The sequence below is a fragment of the Sorghum bicolor genome, chromosome 2 (genome assembly GCF_000003195.3).
Source record: "Sorghum bicolor cultivar BTx623 chromosome 2, Sorghum_bicolor_NCBIv3, whole genome shotgun sequence".
Classification (NCBI taxonomy): Eukaryota; Viridiplantae; Streptophyta; class Magnoliopsida; order Poales; family Poaceae; genus Sorghum; species Sorghum bicolor.
In genome coordinates, this window is record NC_012871.2 from 16,195,999 (window position 1) to 16,205,184 (window position 9,186).

Consider the following 9,186-nt stretch of genomic DNA (forward strand, 5'->3'; position numbering starts at 1 on the left):
TCTCCCTCTCTGCCTCCCTTGTTCTCTTTTTCTTGCCCCGATCTGATTTGCCCCCTGTGTTAGGGTTTAGGTCATGGGGTGGTACTTGATCTAATGACATGGATCTGACTGGTTGTGCAACTTGATGGCTTGCCGGCAATGGTGCAGGCCGTCCTCTCCAACGACCCCACCGCGCGGCTTGAGGCAACCACGCACTTCAGAAAGCTGCTCTCCTCGGTTGTGCCTCTCTTTGTCAAGCTCCTCAACTCTCACATCAAGAATTTTCAAAAACAGGCAAGCACTGAATTACAGGAGATACTCTCCTCTGGGACTTACGTAGAGTGATGCTTAGGCTCTTTTGTTTTTGTTTTTGCAGGCTATATGGCTTTAGGTACTGTTGGTGGTGCCTCTCCAAAGTGTTGTGATCTGGTACTATATATGACTCAATAGAGAGCTATTTGGGGTTATGATTCAGTTTTCACGTGAGTACATTTGTTGATCTTAGGCATATAATTTCCTTGTGTTGGTTAAAGTGTGTTTCTAAACCATCATTTTGGTTAGATCGAGGGACTGGATTTACTGCTAGGGACTGGATTTACTGCTATCAGCTACAGTATTAACTTTAGAAGAGTTCTTTTTAATTGTAGTTTTTAGCTGAGACTTGCAAGACTACACCAGAAACTAGAATAATATACTATCGGTTCCTCCTGTACACCAACATATGTTTCAACTCTGAACTTGGTACCCATCAAGGCTGTAAAATCTTTGGTCCCTGCTTATTGTTTCGCCATGAAAGAATTATTGTAGGTAAAAGTCAATCGCTTCTACACCTGACCACTGATTACTTGTAGATAAACTTGCTCTGCTTCCCTATATATATATATATATATATACTGGTCATAAGAAGTTATAGTGAAGTCACTCGATGTACTTTAGGAGTCTTGTGAATTTGAAATACATAATGTTTATTGACTTTAAAAACTTTTTATTTTTTCCTTAATGCTCTCTTTGTTTCTTGTTCTCAAACTTGGAGGTTACAAATGTACTTAGACCATGAAACATGTTCTCTATATTTTTAGTGTCGCTTTCCAACATTTTAGTGTCCATATTTTTATTGTCTTCAGTAACTGATCATATATCTTCATGGAGTAGGAATAATGGTAGTCAGTAGTCTATATTTTGCCATTGAAATCTGAGGTGGTAGTCAGATTATTGAAACTGAATTCAGTGAGCTTCCTAAAAATCTTCACGCCTTGCTATACTACTGCTGCAGTTTTCAATGCAGTGCCCAACAAACCAAATATCTTCATTGGGCGCGAGCAAATATTCTTCAACTTAGTGTTTTTAGTGCTGCTTTCAAACCGGCATATATGGTGAAAATCTCAACTTTATTTTGTTGTTTTTATCCTATCCTATTGCTATGCTGCATGTGAGAGGACGTTAATATGCTACATTTACCCACCAACTATTTTTTGGACATGTATTGATCATGCTTGCATATTTAAATTATAGTTTATGAATTTATACATGTCTTAAGTTGACATAGATAAACAGAAGAACATCGGCTACTTAAATGCAAATCAGAGAAAGCATTATCAGCCATCAGCTACTTAAAAAGCATATCAGATAAATGTCGCAGCTCATAAAATGCGATTAAAAAGGTTGCCTCTTTGAAAACCATGATCAGATACTAACTAATTTATGACTGTCAAATACCTACTCTTTTATGCCATAAGTATCTGTCATATGTATGCATACTCTTTTTTATGCAAAGTTCACCAATGTCTCCAATTTTACAAAAACATTCCGAAATAATTAGTGCACGCAACATTGTAGTGTTATTCTGCTACATGCTACTTTTCAGATTCTTGTCCAGTACAAAGTGTATGAAAATCTAATCAGTATTCTGCTACTCCTACATATTGTCCTTGTAGTTCTAGCAGCCTTTTTTCTTATAATGCTTTGTTAAATTGAGTGATTAAATTATAGTATAAGTTTCTTTGCACTGCTTCTCAAGAGGCTATCATTTCTATTTATCGCTTGAAATAGGGTTCCTGTTTGACTTTTCAAGATGTGTGTTTCTTTCGGCTGCTAATTATATTCATATCAAGGTCGCCGGACTATTTTTTTGGTAACCAATGATTAATGTCGATTGACTCTCTTTTCTGATAGTTTGCTACTTTCTCTCTTTTTTTAACATCATCGATTGACTCTCCCCCCTTTAAAAAATCATGCATGATGAATGAAAATAGTGTAAACTGAAAGGTGTAAGTGGAGCATGCTTCACTAACTCTTGTTTCACTTTTCTTTCTTCAGACTCTAGAAAACTGGTGTTGTGTGCCAATAATTGCAGCTTCTATAAATCTGGTATTTTGTGCCAATAATTGCAGCTTCCATTTATTCCAAAGTCATGAAGAATGACGCAGAAAGGTATTGTATTTTTTTACTCTTTTGCATGTTGTTCTTCAGACTTCAGGTTAGAAATCAGGAAGCTGGAGCATGCACTAGAGCATGTGTGGTGTGGTGCACACTTGCACATCTACAGTGAGGGGAAATAGGAGCACCTTGGTGAAATTCATATGAATTGTTCACATAGACACCTACCACTACAACTCCATCTTTTTTTCTGTCCATGGCTCCATGCCTTTCAAGAGCTGCCTTTGCTGGTTTTCTAGACTGTGTAGAGAAATTTTAGAAGCAAGGATGAAATAAAATTTGCCATCCTAACATCCTTAGAAATTTGGAGTTCTCAGATCTTTAACAAATTTGTTCCTAGATTATCGCACCATGAATTAATTACTATATTGGATACCATCTAATAAGAAATTTCACTTTTATTGCAAAACTTGTCCCTACCCCTGTAGAAAGATAAACCATATGTTAACTCTCATGGTTGTTTGATTTAATAGGATGCATAGACTAGAAGGTGTATTTTCTGGAGATTGGAGGCTATGGATTAGTTGACATGGCTATGGAACTTAGCACAACCTATTAGTTAAATTGTTTACTTTTCTCTCAGTTTAAGAGGACATGATAATATAATGTTGTAAGAATCAGGATGCAAGTAGTCTCAGAGAATTCTATAGGAGGTTGTCGACTAGGGTACTATTTGGGTGAGGGTGGCAGTCATGTTGCATACTCGAGGGGGGATACCGGACCTTATATGCCAACTCTTTGGAATTATGAAAAGATTATATTTTTGTAGTTAGTTCTTCATTCTTGGCCTGAATAATCTTTGCACATTTGTTTCCTTATCTCTTCAGTGCTTGCTACCTTAGTTCTATATTTTTGCATTGTGAAGCATGCTCTAGAAAGTTTGATGAATTTATTATAGTAAATAACATGAATGCCCAAATGAAACATGTGAGGACCTAGATTATTATTAGTTGATTATCTGAACATGCTGAGCCAAAACTCTATTCATTAATAAAAATATATCTTTTAAATTAAGATTTAGATTAGAAGTTTGGTTCTATTATTTTTGAGATACCTCTCCCAGTATATTGTTTTTTAGTTTGACAACCAATCCAATTTCTTTTATAATAAGAATCATTACCTGGTTGTAGTTGTGAGTGTTTGTCTGATCTTCAATTGAAGACAGGTATCTAACCATGAGTGTTGGAACCTATTCTATCTGCTTCTCGATTCACTAAGTAATTAATTTGTTCTGCTAGCTAGGACATTTCATTCTTTGATAAAAAAGAATCAGTTATGGATGATTGCTCCTGTTGATTTGTTCTAACTTCAATCTAGCCTCCTTTATTGATGAGCACTATTCTTTGACATTCTGTCAGATTCCATTCTTTTATGGCTTCTTACGGACTATTGGGCTGAAGCCAATTGTACAATTCTTCATGAAGCCAATTGCCATCAATCCAAAAAAATCTATCTTGTGAAAAGGAGTATAGCGATAATTGAATCTGTCCAAAAAAAAAAATCTATCTTCACCTGAAAAGGAGTAGCTTGTGCTCATCGATGATGTTTAAGTGTCGAGAAAGCATATGGAATGTATTTTTCAACCATATGAATTCTTGTGTGATGAGGTAACTGATATAGTAGAGTTTATGAGCTTGCGATGCCACACTTTTCGTGACTGTGTTAATTTCATGAACTTTGCTTTTTGGATTATTAAATGTCACTTTGACATCAATATTTATTTTATTGTGCGATCCATGTTTTTTTAATATAAAAATTTAACTATCCCGTAGCAACGCACGGATATGCTACCTAGTATAAAAAAAAACTTAAAACATTCAGCATAGAAGAGGCTTTGATCCGATGACCTTCAATTCCCTCTTCGTTTAAACTAACCGAGCTACCAATCAGACCACCCTTTTGTATTGTTTGTTTTAGCATTTTGATTTGTTTTGGTCTTCGAAGTCTAGATGCAGGGGGAACCAGGCGTTGAGAGGATATGAACCTGTGACCTCTTCTTTCTAATTCTAATCTAGATCAGGCTTAGATCGACTTGACCACTCTGAGTACTGTTCGCCAATGATTGGATGAGTATTCTGACTTTTTTTTCTTTACGGGTGCTCAGTTAAGGGAAAAGGAGAAAACTACACTGCTTCCAACTTAATTATGAGGTTAATCTATCCCTACTACTAAATTGTAAAAATTTGTCCTAAATTTTTTCTGCCGTCTGTAACCGAATCGGCCTCGGCGTCCGTATGAATCGATCGTTGGCTTCCAACGCTGCCAGAGAGAAAAAACAGAATAAAAGTTTTTCTAAGGTTCCCAATACAAAATCTCTTTTATACATTAAGACATTGAGAATAAAGAAATTATAGGGGCTTAGATGCAAAGTGTTTATTCTATTAGTTTATTTTTCTTTTATTATTTAAACCGATTGATAAATACATAGTAATTCATAGAAAAATCTAAAAATTACAAAACAAATTTTGTTCAACTCCACATATGTAGATCCATGCAGTAAACAAAAAATATCACAAATTTTATTATATTTTCTTTGCTGGAGATGCTTGCCTATGCTTTTAGTATAAAATTGATAGAATAGCAAAGCTGTTGTAGACCTCTTTTTTCTAAAAGGTTTTCTATTTTATAAAATGACTAAATAATAAAATTTGGCTACTAATTTTAGCCAAGCATTCAAAATCTATTTCAAATTATGAGTTACTATAAATTATTTAACTCTCTCCCAATGTCCCAATCACATCCGTACTTGCCATTAGTATCTATAGCACATTCAAAATATAATATAAGTAAAAATCTCTCTATTGTTAAGGTTACATGCGTTATTTGAGTTATCCCATAAACTATCCTACAATTTTTAGAATATGTCTTATTTCCAATGACCCAAGGAGTATATCTATACTTCTAATTCTAATACTAAAGAGGCAAAATTTCAATCAAAATTTTCGTCTGATCAAAATTTTCGTCTGATCAAAATTTTCCAATTTACTTAATATACAATTATGAAAATTTCAGTCCACCATATCTTTATATGTTTACCAGTTAGATTAATTAAACGATGCTCCTCTCGTTCGCATCTGATTTCCTATTATTTTTAGTTTATTTTCTGTTTATGGCACGAGGACTTCTGGTCTAATTAGGTCAGGGAAAAAAAAGGAAAGTTATGAATTTAATCTAACTCGGAAGCCTAACACGAATTTAAACCAATTTTAGAACGAAAAAAGTGAATAATTGGGCTAGACCAAAGTTTTGCCTTTTTATTATAGAAAGGAACTACAGATTAGGACTTCGATTTTTCTTTTGCCTCCAATTGACATCTAACCAAATAAAGAAAGCGCAACAAAATAAAGAATGTAATTCTTATCATTTTCTATTTGACTATTAAGAGTTCTATTTAGAATACTTAGGATGTGAGGAATCTATTTATATTAGGATTTCTACTCCATATTGGTTTAGACGCAAGTTATTTTAACTCATATGAGCACGAGTTATATACATAAGTCCAGATAAAAGAAACTCTTCATCGTTTGGTAGTTAGAGGAAGACAGAAAAATAGATGGACAAAAGAAAGACGTTAAAATTTTACCTCTTTATTATTAGGTAGATACATATAATTAGGTAACAGAGATATAAATATAGATTTGATAGTTTTTTTTCTCCTTTTGCAACGCATGGGCATTTTTGCTAGTTATATATATATACGTCAAGCTGGTTAGTCAATAGAGAAGATTTTCCTAAAAAAAAAGAAGAAAACGAAAAAAGAAAAAAAAACGCACAAGGGAAACGCACACAGACCCAGCCACGAGGCCTGAGCAGCCATGGGCCAATCGGCAAGCCCATCCGTGTCCGTGAGTAATGAGCGTATCAGCTTGACCCGCCGAGAAAATAAAAAATAAAATAAAAAGCAACATATATGTTTATTACTAATTATAATTCTAATTATAATTCTAATCTAATCTAATTAGAGAGGCTTCGCAACTAGACCTGAATGAGTCTACAAATTTTTGTTGTTAAAGGCATTTCTATTTGAAATTGTTTACTATACCTAGATTCTATTTGAAGTTTTTATATTTTGAAATTCAAATTTTGAATTATTCAACAAGTCGGATGTAAAAATGGCCTAAAGAAAAGTTATAGATCTTAATTAAGTCTACAACTTTGTTATTCATAAATTTTTCATTAAAAAAACTTAGTATCCTAAAATTCCGTTCGAAGTTCTAATATTTTGGAATTCAAATTTCAAATTTTTCAAACAAAGTAAGATGGATAAATGACCAAAATAAAAGTTGTATATATTAATGTGTTTTACAACTTTGTTGTTGACAATGTTTTCATTTGAAATCATTTACTAGCCCAAAATTCTATTCAACGTTCTTAAATTTTTAAATTCAAATTTCAAATTGTTTAAACATATTTTGATTGAGAAATGGCTAAAACAAAAGTTATAGACCTCAATGAGATCTAAAACTTTGTTGCTGATGATTTTTTGGGTTGAAATTGTTTGTTATTCCGAAATTGTTTGCTATGACAAAATAGATACATCTCACACTTAGTTATGTGATTAAGTGAGACTTGGTTATACTTGTAAAAGATTATAGCCCTACTTTGTTATAATTGCTTGAAAATTTTATAGAATGCTTATAGACCCGAAATATGTTGTTGTGTAAATTTGATGATTTTTCTGACCAAATTTAATTATTGTTGTAATTATTTGTTGAATTACCATAGAATAAATGTAATAATATCTAAAATTGGTTAGAAAAACCTACAAACTTGCATGACAACATGATTTTTGTGTATAATCATTCCATAAAAAATTCAACTGATTTTAACAAGGTAGTAGTGCACATTATTCATAAATGCACAAATCTGTCACATAGTTATAAGTAACCATGTGAGAGATGTATGAATTTATGAACATGTACAACCCTCCTTTATTAAAATGGTTTTAAATTTTTATGGTGAGCTTATACACCCATAATATATGCACATACCAATTTTTAGGATTTTCGGACCATTTTATGATATTATTAAATTTTTCCATCGAAACCACTAAAATACAAGTTCGAATAATCTCTAATGAAACACTTTATTTTCCATCAAAATTCAGGATGTGAGGTAAAATAGAAAACTTCTTCATATATTTATTTTTTGTCTAATTTTTGGATATTCGTTGGCATCACATGTAGTTCATGTTGGATTATTTTGAAGACCGCATAAAACAATCACTTAAACCTTAGAAAATAGCAAATCGCTTAAAAAATTCTTGACGTATATGAAACTGTTTAGTTAGTATAATTCATGTTAAAATTATATTGGGGCCCATACAGATCTTGTAAACCACAACTATTATAATTTACATATTAGATTTAAATGTGTTTTGCCCATAATAATAAAAGGAAAAAGAAAAAATTACGCATGCTGGGCCTAAAATAGTGCTCGCATTTAGCCCAAAAGAAGCATCTGGTCCCAATATCACTAGACCCAAAAACTATTGACCTCGTGCACAACCATCCGATGAGCTGAACGATGTAGATTAATCTTGAAGTGGATAAATATCCGGCGTCGGCTTGAGAAACCCTTAGTCTTGTTCGCTCTCTACCTCTCTCTGGGTCCCTCCTTGTCACCCCCAGATCCGCCACCACGGTCTAACTCCAGCATTGCGTCCCTTCCAAATCCACGTTCGGTGTGGCTATTAGTCGTGGCCGGAGCTAATGGAGACGGCGGCGTCTAGAAGTGTTGGATCCAGCGGACGAGTGGCCAATCCTGGTGGCAGCGGGGCAGATCCACTAGATCCACGGTGGATCCGGCTTGCGGGGGATGGTGAGTTCCTCATCTCTTCTCTCCTTCCTCTCCTCTATGCCCACCCTCGCTCACTCATTTTCGACACTAGTAGAGGCGATGGATCTCCTTCGGGCTTGAGGCGTGGGTCTCCGAGGATGGATGGCTATTGGTCATGGTCGATGCAAAGTTGCTGGGCAACCGTTACACAAGGAAGCATGGCATGATTCGCTAGCTGACCGTAGTGCGAGGAGGCGAAGCGTGGCCCACTGAGCATGGCTCACCGGCCAAGCGCGGAGTGAGACCGCAGCTCGGTGTCGCCATCCGGTAGGTGTCCGTGCAATCTGGACTGGACGAGGACGATCCCATCTGCCAGGTATCCCACCCATCCACTCCCCTTCCCCTTCCCTATGCGTTCGTGATATATGGTCGTCAGTGTCAGCAAGTTAATATCTCCGTTGATTTGTTTGAAAACAGATAGCAGTAGAGAGAGGAGAATATATATCATGTACTCTGACAGATCTAGCCCTGCTTGCTAGCCGCAGGTTGTGTGTGTACACATGGCCAGCAAAATGCAGTAGTGATTGTTTCAATCTATCAGATTAATTTCTGATGAATTTACTTGTATTTTCATGTTTGATTCTGTTCAGACATTCTGACATTGGGGGGTAAGAAGCAAGCTTCAGGCTCAAATGTACTCGGTATAAAATAATCCTTCCTTCATTGTGTATGCTCTATATGTTGGCTCTTTATTTCTAGTATATGTGCTAGTCCAAATCTCTGATTCAATTGATGGCTATACCATCAGTGATCTGGAGGTCACTCAGCAATGGAAATATTCTAAATCGGTTACTGCTTGTTGCTTATAAGTTACAAATTTTTATTGTATTCATTCATCCACACATTCATGCTTCTCGACCATTGAGACAATGAAATTGGCATATAGTATAAAAATTAGTAAGACATGTATTCGTCCTTTTCCACTTATGTTGC

The 9,186-nt window shown here is 35.1% G+C and overlaps 2 long non-coding RNA genes across 5 annotated transcripts; both read left to right on the plus strand.

Annotated features, from left to right (window-relative positions):
* LOC110433194 lies at positions 358-4,133 on the plus strand. 2 transcript variants are annotated; one of them, XR_002450620.1, is made up of 3 exons: positions 358-1,352; positions 2,296-2,409; positions 3,774-4,133. It is a non-coding gene; the product is annotated as an uncharacterized LOC110433194 (long non-coding RNA). The 2 variants fall into 2 exon arrangements; XR_002450619.1 differs by having other exon boundaries at positions 358-2,409.
* Positions 8,021-8,916, plus strand: LOC110433178. 3 transcript variants are annotated; one of them, XR_002450578.1, is made up of 3 exons: positions 8,021-8,235; positions 8,309-8,569; positions 8,671-8,916. It is a non-coding gene; the product is annotated as an uncharacterized LOC110433178 (long non-coding RNA). The 3 variants fall into 3 exon arrangements; XR_002450579.1 differs by having other exon boundaries at positions 8,306-8,916; XR_002450577.1 differs by having other exon boundaries at positions 8,309-8,916.